General features: G+C 38.3%; 1 protein-coding gene across 2 annotated transcripts in view; it reads right to left on the reverse strand.

Moving 5' to 3' along the window:
- WASL (WASP like actin nucleation promoting factor) overlaps nucleotides 1-12,179 on the reverse strand; it is a 48,331-nt gene that overhangs the window by 35,493 nt on the left and 659 nt on the right. The window lies entirely within an intron of this gene.

The following is a 12,179-nucleotide window of genomic DNA, read 5'->3' on the forward strand; positions in this document are numbered from 1 at the left end:
TGTTCTGGAGCTGACAGAGGCTAACATGCTCAATGGTACTGCTTCCTGCTGCTTGGGAAAACTGGCAACTGCTTTTTTGTCAGGTCAAGTGCTTGTCAGTATTCTGAAAACCTCCACCTATGCAACATATTACAGTGCTTTTATGACAGTATAAAATTAGCAGGTAAATTGTTACACCATACTAACATAATAAAATGTACATTATAAATATTATACTAGTTATAATCATTGAACAGATAAAAGTTATTAGTGAAAAACTGATTTTTTTTGCAGATGTTAACACTTTTGAAAGCAAGATATTCTTCTGTAAGGGCACTGATGAACCTGAAATCCCAATGACTGAAAGGTACCCCCTGTCAAATCAGACTTTGGATTTCCAGTTTTTGCACAGATATTACCTTCCTTTGTGATCAACTAACTACATCAATTGCTCTGAGCACCTGAACAGCCTCAATCTATTAGTATAGAAACAGAAAACTCTTGTTGTTGAATATATAATACCAGTCCCATGAGTATACAGTTTAGACAAAAAACAAGCTGGTTACTTCACTCAGACAGAATTCAAGAAATATTACACCCTACTCAAGATATAGAAATAGGGTAGCTCTCCCAGTCTCCTGCAATAAATTATCACAGGTGTGGGATCTACACAATAGTAATACATTGCTACAAGTACAGTATGGTTGACTGTATGCATATCAGATTTAGGTCTGTATAACTGGGTCCTCAAAAGACCTATGAGATAAATTGCCAAACCATTAACCACAAACACTTCCTACAGGAAGATGGTGATGGAGAGTAACCAGCTGGAAAGCCTTGTGGGGTGGGGTGGAGGGGTTTGGGTTAAATAAAAAACCTTGATTTCCTGATAGTCTAGTATCCATTCCTGGGCACAGAGAGCAGATTTACAGAATAAATTGAAGGCTAGTCAGCTTCATCAATGAAGTGTCCCACTGGAACATCTGTTACTCAAAAGTGCATCCTTCAGAAGGCCACAGCCATCCACCATGTTATGTGCAATATGATACACAGCTTGAGAGTTTTTTACTAGATTATGTGGAACTAAGATCTCTAAATCTGCCAATCTCTGCCAATTCCAAAAGCTTCAGTTCTGCAACAAATGCAACAGTGCTCTGCTGCTGCAGTCTGGAGAATTCCAGACTCCAAGAAGTGACATGTCAGTCAGCTCATTCCAGGACCAGGTTACTCTGACAAATCAGACACCATGCTGCATCTAAAGTGCCCAGAGCTCCTGAACTAAGAAAGAGCCTTGATGATGCACGGCAGACATCCGTATTCATGGCTGATTTGTTGATCTGGAATAAGCCAACTAAGTAACAGCCTTTGCTAATTCAGACTGGCATCATAGTGGTATATTTTGTATGCAGTGACCTTGGAGAAGTTATTTCCAGTCAAATGGATATTGGTACTGCATCATTTCATTGCTAAAATAATTACTGCAGCCAGAATTGACATGCAAGTCACCATCCTGAAACAAAGCCTAAAAACACTCAGCTTCTAAACTCGTGACAGATTGTTATCTACCTTCTGCTCTGAAGCAAATACTACCTGTTGTAGAAGACAGCACCAAGCCTCACCAGGGGACCACTTCCTGCCACTGCTGACTTACAAAAGTGACATTGGGAAAAAAACAGGGCCTGAAGGGAGAGAGGGAATAACCAGACACTCAAGGGGAAAAAATGGTAAAATAATAACTTGAGAGAAGTGTTTATAGAACTAAGGCATACAAACACTATATAGCAGATCTTGTGTACATAGAAGACAGAATGAAGTTTAAAGTTTCCTGGGCTCATACCTTTATAACCCAGACAAAATTAATGATTAAGGTGAGATACCAGAACAGACAGAGTTTGTGATGATTAAACTATCACTTCACATCCTAGAACAGTCTTTGGAGCTCAATCAGGAAAGAAATCATTGCATCTGAGTTGACAGTAAACTGCTACAACACTCCAAAATGCAGCTTCAGTTAAGATTCCAAGAGAACTAAGTACATCCCTGGAGGTTCTGAGGATGCACAGAACTTCTCTTAAATTACTTACAAACAACTCATCAGAAAAGAAACCTTCAGACAGGATACATTTTCTTGGTAGGCCATTGCTCTGCAAACAAGAAGTGAAAGAAATGCAGCATCCTTTAAGGTCATCCCTGCCATACCTCATGCACTTTGTAGAAGCACAGCTACAAGTCAGCTACATCTCCTTACCAGAAGGCAAAATCTCTTTTTTTTATCTCCTGAAATCAGAGATCAGAAACCTTATGAGCTTGTGTTCACAGTATCAGTATCAAATAGACTTGATAATTTGTCCACTGCAGCAGGTGATTACATGCACAGCCACACTTTCATCTGCTGTAAACTCGGAGGCACCTGCATTTCCTCAGGTTTCCAAAAGCAATTTCTAGGAGCAAAAAGATAATACTGAATTTTGCTGCTGGCAGGAAAACCAAGTTTGACTTAAACTTCATGCCAAAGCAGACAGTTATGTGCACAGCAGCAGAGCTGACCCTTATTCTGTGATCTACATGCTACTGACAATGCTAGAACAGACAGCTCCCATCCATCCCCAGAACTGCTTTTGTCTCCTCACAGATTTCCCTGGTTGTGCACATAGGAGTTACTAAGACTTGGGCCACTTTCAGCATATGATGGGAAATGGTGTAGAATGCACACATGCATAGAGGAACAAACTCTCTTCCCAACACAACACAAACTGGGTAATGATGACCCTACCTCATATGATGTACCAGGTGCTGCTTATACCATTCTAATCTCAAAACCACACTAATATTATAATTTGAGCAACTAGTAGGCTAGCACTCAAAGCTGTGCCAGGAAGTAACAATCGAACACCATGGATGGACATGGAACAGTGCTGAGGTCATGCTACTGCCCCACTTAGGTTTGTTAGCCACCAGTATGTTAGCACAGCTGGCTGACAGACCAGAGGTGAGAAAAATGACAACATGCATCCTTCTGCCACCAAGCTTAAATGTTATCAGCAACATAAAGGTATGGTCTAGACAGGTATGGCCAGTGTGAGAGATGGACTCCTTGGTAACACAGTGTGAAGCCCAGAGCAGCAGGATGAGCACTTACTTTTTTGATAACCAAATTTCAGAAACAATATGAAAAGAGGACAGAGAAACAAACAGTATTTATCATTTACAGGCAGAAAAGACCACATTTGTTCAAAGAGGCTGTTAAGGAAAAGCCTCAATGATGAGCTGAAGCATTCAAAGCAAGACCTCCTGAACGACACAAAAAGATGAAGTTAAAACTATGACATGAAGTGAGAGCGACATATCCCAGCGAAACATTTGGCACCAAATCCATCTCCATGCATCCTATCAAACAAAACTGTAACACAGCTGTAGATTGTGTAGAGGTATGTTGCATCTAGATGCTTGAAATAAGGCAAGGAAGAGCATGCCCTAAACAGAGACAATAGCTGTATTATCAGTCTCTCAGGCACAGAAATACTGCCACCTGAATATGATATGAACAAATCTCTTAAAGACAAACTATTTATTAAAATAAAAAATGGTGTATTGAATCGCTACTGAGTTCTAGAAATCAAGCACAACCAAGATTTTGTTGCAATCACACTTGAAATTTAAAGCTATCCAAGGTTTTAAAGTTCCAGCTAGACAAACTGAGCACAGTGCTAACAGTACAGTTTAACACAAAGAGGCCAACATTGTTTAAGAAACGCCAGAATTACAACACCTATTGTATGGCTAAAAAAGACTGGTTCACATAACATTGCACAAAATTAAGTCCAAACCCTGAGTTTTTTAGAACTGTTAATTATCAGGTTGTTAAAAATATAAATGCTAATAAATGTATGTCCAGTTATAAAATCAATTTCTTACCTGAGATAGTCTTAACTAAAACCTAAAGCAAATAAAGAAAAAAATAGCCCTGCATTTAATTTGTTAGACATTACTGTTTCCTTCTCTGCAAATGCAAGGGGAAGCTTTTGCCTGTGGTATTGCACAGAACACACACCACTACAGGATGTTCATAGTTTTCTTCCTCTTTTCAGTTAACCACAAAAATCAAGCGCAGTTTTACAGAGAGGAGCTTATTTGGATGCCTTTGTGTATATTTAGTGTCATAAGCCAAGTGATGTTTCTGTTTGCTTTGGCTGACTGAGGGGGAGTACAGGGAAAAAATGTCTACTTAGAAAGAATGACCACATCTTAGCTATGCTCAGGGAGAGCTGTCACATGGTTAGAGGAGCAGGAAATAACTTACAGTTCAGTCGAAGCAGGACTAAGCAATTCTGTGGTTTCAAATCTGAGCCTGTAAGAGTTGCTGAAGCTGTATCTTCCAGTATACAGTTTCTTTATATAGCAGCTTACAAACTGGAGAGTCCGGTCCTGCCTGGAGAAGCAGCAGGGAAGGGTGGAGCAGTGCAAAAAGCTTGAGGAATACCATACTCCTATTTCTGTGTACCCTTCTCATATCCACTAAAAGTTCTCTTCCCTATAACAACATTAACAATTACTTTGGCCAGTGAAGACGATATAGGTGAGAAATGTGCAATGGCCAGGCCTCAGGCTCAAGTGCACTCCATGTCTGCATCAGCAACCAGCTGCCTGGCATGGACACTGCTGCCTCCTCTCCTCATGGCTTTCCTTGTTCAGTGCTCTGCTGAGCTACAGTACAGGTAGACATGCCATGTCTATCCCAGCACTATGGGTAGGACTACACATCTGATGAGACAAATCAGATCCTCCTCTGTTCAGCCTCAAGTACAAAGCATTTGAGGAACTGATGAGGGGGAATAAGGGAGTGGAGGAGAGAATGGTGAGGAAGAGAGTGCTACCTGAAGATCTTTGCACAGATTATGGATGCAGAAGCTGAAGGGAGAAAGGAAGATTCTGGAAGCACTTGAGGTACAAGAGGAAAACAGGAAAGGAAGAAACTCTGTTACTGGAACAGAACAGAAAACTTACTAAAAACATACAAAGAGCACGTGTGTTAAGTGAGTACAAGGAGAACATGATGGATGCAGTGACATGAGATTTAGAGGGCAGAGATCATTCTGCAGGACCTCAAGGTACATCAGCAGGATGGGGCTTACAAAAGAAATAGAGATTAAACTGATTCCTAAAATAGAAAATTGTTTTAAAGTCAATAAATTACTGCTTCTGTTACAAAATGTACTAAGGAGGTTATAAAAAATCTCTCACTTTTCTTTACCCCCAACACAGAAAAATATTAGTACAACAAATTAGTACTAATTTCTTATCCACAAATCACACACAGGTAAATTGGCTGTGACTTCAAGAGGGGAGAAAACATTTAAAATTTACTGCCAAATTCCCAGTTTCAAATATTCTTGTTCTTCAGCCTAGACAGCAAGACAAGTACTAGGTCTTGTTACTTAATCTGAGCAAGTGCTGGTTAACTTTTGGGAAACCATTATCAGTAATACTTGAAGTAAATGCATTTTTTTAAAAGGATTTGCAATCTCAGAGACAAGAGCTATCTTTGCATAATTGAGAATTCAAACTATGAAAAACAGTTTTCTGTTCAAAAAGGCAAAAGTCACACTTTATTTTGCTAGGTCAGTGTTTCTCAAATTGCAGGCACAGTGCTTCCACGTGCAAAATATGCTTATATGGGAACATATCTGTGATCACTAAATACACCACCCTGATAGTGGCTAATGAACAAGGGGAGATAAAGGCAAAATAACACATTTGCATTGAAGGGAAAGGAGACCAATGCAGGGAAATTCTGAATTACACAAAGCTCTATAGCGGAAAATGATGTGTGAAACTGTCTTACAGAAATGGAAACACAACCTTAGTGTGGTCTTTCAGCTTTAAGCTAGTCACACAGGAAATGTATTAACACTCTTTCTCAGAAAACCAAAAAAGAAAATGCTGCCTTAAGAGCGAGGATTTTAAGGACAGCTAAATAAACAGTAGAGGGAAAACAGCCTCACCAAGGTGGGGATGCATGTATGAAAGCAAGTGCCTAAAGTGAGAAGCAATCTGCAAATGTGTCGTTGAGCTCTGCAGCAACAGTTTCCTTGCCAGGAATGATCATCTCCACAGAACATTATGTCTACAGGAATTGAGTAATTCATTTAATGAATTTATTCCAGCATCATATATTCTTAACACAGACATTCTAATCTGAGATGCCTAAAGTGTCATTTACTGCACAAAGAGGTGTCAGCAAAACTGTCTACCTTTAACTCAGAAGTGTCTGAGAAAACACTACTGAATTTTAAGAACTAAGCAAGTGAGCAGCTTTCTAAGAAAGTGTCCTCATGATTGTTCGAGTCACATCTTTTTTTCTTCTATTTGGACCTTCTAGAACACTGCTCCTGCCATGTGATGATCACAGTACACTTCAGGAACTTCAAATTTAACTACAATTGCCCCTGAAGGAAACTGCACACCTACTGTTCCCATTTTATTGGATACCCAGGCATCAACAACTTGTCTGGAAGCCACAAAGATAGTGTGGCAGTGTACCCGAGAAACTAAACTATCTTGTATAGCATCTGAGTACAGTAGAGCGGGCTGTTTAAAACCACCCATAAAGATACACTTCTAGTCTCACTAAATCCACTCTGCAAGATTTACTGCTACAAGAAAAACAACCTAGCCAATAAAAAAAAAAAAAAAATCCCTCTGTGCTAGATAACACAATGTCAGCCTTTCTTCAGGAAATTGTACCCTAACCAACCAATAAGCAACTCAGTCTAGTGCCTGTGACATATTTTCGTTACTTCCTGTATTTTATTATCTAGGTATTAGGTAATGAAACCATAAGTCTCCTATATACCAAGTTTTATTTCTGTACTACAAAGATTCCTCAAGAGACAAGCCTATGAAACATGCTCACTGGAGGAGAGGACATTATAAATCTTATCACACAGCTCCAAATCAACAGCAAATTTTCTCAGCAAACTGAGTGTTTAGAGCTCCACAAACCCCATCTAGTCTGCACAGTTCTGCCTATAAAAGGTCAATGACAGGATCAGACCTTTTTCCACGTTGGTTAATGAACTAGTACAAAGTTCCTAGGTGGCACTCACTCATCACATACAAGTATCTCCAATGCTTCACTCCACCCATTCCAGCACTAAGCTAGAAGCTGCCAGTGGCAACTGCTGCAGCCACTATCAATTAAAGCAGTAGATGGGTTCTTAATGCTGGCACTATTAAAAGTCAAGCAATAACGGTCATAGGAAGTTCTAAAAAAAAAAAACCAAACAAAAAAGCTAGCTCTTTCAGGCAGATGTACCAGAATCTTTTCAAAATAAGAAATTTAAGATCTAAAATTAGAGCATTCCCAATTATCATGTTTTTAGCCCAAAGCTACATGGTTCTTACAAGATGGATCTCACACTCTTCACTTGTGACAAACTCAGCTAGTACCAAATCTTTCAGAACCCCAGAAGAAATAACCAGAGAGAAAAACATTCTAGCAGTAAATTCAAAACCATATTTACAAGCAGATAAAACCAAGAAATCACATCAATTTTCCATTAAAAGAAGAACAAAGTAGTCATCACAATTTACAAATTTGCATGGACTAGGAAACTCAATCTTTATTTTCTAACAAGAATTTAGATCTTCCTTGGGTGCTCTCCCAAGCAAGGGCCATCTGGACATCTTAGTGAAAAACTTGCAGTCAAAACGTGACTGTTTATCTGAATTTTATATTAAAACTTTGCCCTCTTCTAAATTCCTTAATATGATTCCTAGCTGTGAAAAACCAGTAAGTTACAACACAACAGCTTGTGACTACAAATTGTTTTCATCCTGTTGTGTAAGTATACCATAGGATTCCAGAGCACTTATCAGTAGCATGAGTGGCATACTAGACCATCTGATTAACCACAGAGATGCTGAGAGACTTTCAGCACTTGACTGCCTCCAAAACAGATAAAATATATCTACAAAGATGCTCAGAAGAGAATGCAATAATGCTGAAGCTTTAACAGAGCAAGGTACAGGTTCCAGGTCTATCTCAAAATATCATCCTTCACTCAGCAATGAATAATGCTTCACAACAGAGACGCATGATTTGAAGCTTGTAGCCGAACTCACTCCTCATATCAAGACAATTTGACTAGCACATGAGGTACAAGAATGACCAGAGAGATGTAACCACTACTGTCACTGAAGCAAAGATAAAAACTTGTTAGCTGAGCTTCTACCTTAAAGTCAGTTGAATAGGACATCTAGATAACTGACAGTGAGGTTTATTAACAATTATGAGATTTCAACACCTAAATTTCCTTATTTTACTCGTTAACCAGACCCCACACTTTGTGAATGATGCTTTGTCTCAAACACATACAGCTATGAGAGGCAGTGCCTTCTAGACTGTTCCCAAGTGGTGGGAAAACATTTCTCATCCATGGGTAAATAAGCTAAGGCAGTGAACTACGCTGTAAATAGCAAGCTGTGAGGAGAATGACCATGAGAAACACATTATGATAAGGACAATGATTGTACCACTTGCTCTACAGCATCTGATATGATCTATTACTGTGAAAATCAGTTTTGTAGGCACAGGTTTGGTTCAAAGGAAGTGTCAAAACTCCACTGTCATTCCCTCTAGAATGGAAGACTATCACTGAGAAGTTGTTCAGGGAACTCACTCTAGCAGATACTAGTAAGCTGTCTAAAGATACTACATGTCTTTTGTAGAACACAGCAAATCTCAAAAGAAAGCCAGGCATAATTCTCAATACTCTCCTGTTCCACAAAACCCCATCCTTTAAACTTTATCTTCTCCCTCCACATCTATTAAAAAACAAATGCAAAGATGAGAGAATCACCACTGAATTAATGACTCAGTTCTCCCTACTTGTACAGGGGTAAGTCCTTTATAAACTAATGCCGATGTTTTTGGGTACAGACTGCAGCCTAAACTCAAACTGAGGAGTTCCAACACTTCTCAGACATGTGAAGCTAACCATTACTTAGACCTGTAGTCTTCAAGTCTTATAAACACAAGTAATCTTACAAGTCCCTTCCTGATAAAACAGTTTCTTATCAATTAAGAGCTATAACTGCCATTCAAGTTTTTATTTTGTTTTATCTCAACTATTACTGCAATTTGTTCTTTGGCTCTGATAGACAAACTTATTCTGGTCACATGCACTTTTAAAAGCAGCCAAAACAGTTTTCTTAGTTAGCTTACTGCTGTGTCACTTCTTTTTCTGCATCCTTCTCCAGTTCCTGTTTACCATATGAACCATGGTGGATCTTACAAAGAACAACATATTCCCAGCCTTATTCATTACACTTATCCAAGTGTTGAGTCCCACTTCTAAGCAGCATAAAATATCCATACCCCATTTTACCTACTTCAGTGCTACCAAGTACATACTTCTCATGTTTTTTTTGTTTCCTAAGGCCTCTCAAAAATTATTTCTACAGAAAAAACTAGTTTGTCATTACTGACATCTCTGAACAATATTAATCATGCAAATTATAGAAGTTACTTCTTTATTACAGATTATAAAAGAGACATCTTGCATTTACTTTTCCTTACAAAACTCATTGTTATTTAATGTTTTGTAACTGAGCAGAACATCCACAAAAACTTCTAAGTTGCGCATAACCACAAGAAATCATTAATATGCACATAACTAATCTCATAGCTTCCCTTAGTATAAGTGTACATAAAATTTTATTTCTACATTATTATTAAAAGGTTATTGAAAACGTTTTACAGATAGCAAATTTTACACCTAAGTAACAAAGGTCACAAAGCTCAAGGAAAATTAGCTACATGCCTAAATAATGGAAGTCCTAAAGGGCTTTATGCTGGTTACATTCTGTAAGTAGTTCTGCATCTGGATTCATATTTCAGCCAAATTCACTATAGCTACAGCTTTGACTATTAGCCAGTGGCTTGGTTTTGAAAGATTGATCTGTCATGGGCAAAGGTATTTTAATTGCTTATAGATTCAGATAAACATTTTACAGCCCAGCAAGTGGAGGGAAAAAAAAAAAAAAAAAAAAAAAAAAAAGAGTAGAAAAAAAAATCATTTATCCTCTGTATGTACACTTGCTTACTAGCAAGTTTCTTGAAATACCAGTAGTAATTTGCAAAATGGTATCAACCCAACAACACACAGAGTGACAGCTCTTCACCATTTCCCCCAATTTCACAGGAAAAAATTTCACAGGAAATTTTCCTATCAGGCATCATTACTTACAATGCCACTGGAACTATGTCCATATTTCCAAGTTCACAGACTCAATCAAAGTGAGTACTCAATCCAAGTTATACTACTTGATAAATTCCTTTGCTTTTCCATAGAACAAAAACCAGATAGTTGAATTATCAATGTTATTTCAAAACAGCTGCCTTGTTACCAGTCAGAAACAAAGGAAAGACTGAAATAAATCAGCTCCAGAGCACCACATGCTTTCTTAACTAAGCCCTTCAGGCCTGATAGCAGCACTATGGCGTCCATTAAGGACTCTATAAATTATTACTACAAAGAGTACCTTAGGAGCATAGTTTAATGTCTCAATTTTCCTCTGATGTTCACTGCAGTAGTGATCTAAACATGAGGTCTACTCAAACAAAACGTAAAATTATGTCAATGTGGCTGATACACATCACATCCAGTAGCCTCTCCATGCCCCAGAGTGACAGAAACACTACCTACAGCAGAGCAATGCAGCTCAGATATTTCAGGTGATTGCAAGAGCAAGCATTTAGCATCCTACAGAACTCACAAAATTTTCCTTTCTTAAAAAGCAGCACTTACAGTCTGAAATTTCACTAATGATTAATTCAAGCATGGATATTATGAGATCAAATATCATAAACATTACAGCAAAAAGGCATTTATCAGCATAGCATGTTGAGTCAAGCTAGAAGGTCAAAAGTACCAAGAGTCCTATCGGGCTCCAACAGATACTGTGCTTTCAAGCTAGACAGCTGAGGTTGTTACCATCTCATTCCACTTCTCTGCTTAAGACAATGCCCTCCAAGGGACAGCATATTCAATCTGTTCACTTTTTTCTGAATTTCTGACTCATGCCACACATTAAGCCAAAAAAGCCTGGTTAAATAGACCTTCAATGCTCAAGTCCTCAAGACTGAGAAGAGAACATCAACTATACTAAAATAAGGGATAAGAGGAAACAACAGACCACAATTATAAGAACCTCAACTAGAAAGTCATCCATCCTAGAAAATAATTCAGTGTAAATCAGAAGAATGTGTAATTTCAAGCAAGCTATATATCCCATGACACCCAGATCCTGTGACAATATTTACCTCAAATCTGCTTTCAATATAGTATTTATGCAGAAAAGTTGGGAGCTTAACTAGGTGGGTTTTACAGCTGAGTATAACAGAAATTAATAGCTCATTCACCTGACAAGAAAAAAATGAAGTTATAGAAAAACTGGAAATCAATTTACTGGAAATCAAAACATGAATTCATCCACTCTTTTTTTATATTTAGAGAAAACCTGATACTGTTTTTTTCTTTCTTAGCAAAGAAGCCGAAGACATGAAACGTTGCCTGAGATTAACTGAGGCATTTCTACAAATCTATACTTTCCACAATATATACTTAAGGGGGTCATACCTTCTGACACAAAACTTAGTTACTGTGACAGCATCTCATCTAATCCACCCCAACGTAAATATTCTCTACTTCCTGTTCAGTTGCTGCATCTTATGTTTTCCTCGCAGCAGTCAGTTTGATCAACAATACCATTTCAAAGTCCAGAGAGCTATGTGGAATCAGTATGACTACACGGATATCCTGCTTTAAGCACAGTTTTAAGTTCATGAAACACCCTCCACAGCTTTACAGCAAGTGCCTAACAGTATTTTAGGTACTGGACACAAGCACCAGAATAGTCATTGTTTTGAAATATACGATTTTTTAAAAAGCAGCTTCTTTTCCGATGAAAGTGGTTATCTTTTGAAGCTTTAATACATGTAAGTAGTTTTAAGTTACATGCAAGAAGGTATTCTGAAACCGAAATTACCGATACAGGAATAGGAAAATATGCAGCATTTGAGTTGTATTTGAATACACGAACCTGTAGTTTAGGCTAAGAGAAGTACAGACTAAACTCAAGGCAGGCCTAGCACTGATACAAGCCTTCCTACAACTTCGTCCAGCACTGCTTTGTTG

Source organism: Oenanthe melanoleuca, chromosome 1A, assembly GCF_029582105.1.
Source record: "Oenanthe melanoleuca isolate GR-GAL-2019-014 chromosome 1A, OMel1.0, whole genome shotgun sequence".
Lineage (NCBI taxonomy): Eukaryota > Metazoa > Chordata > Aves > Passeriformes > Muscicapidae > Oenanthe > Oenanthe melanoleuca.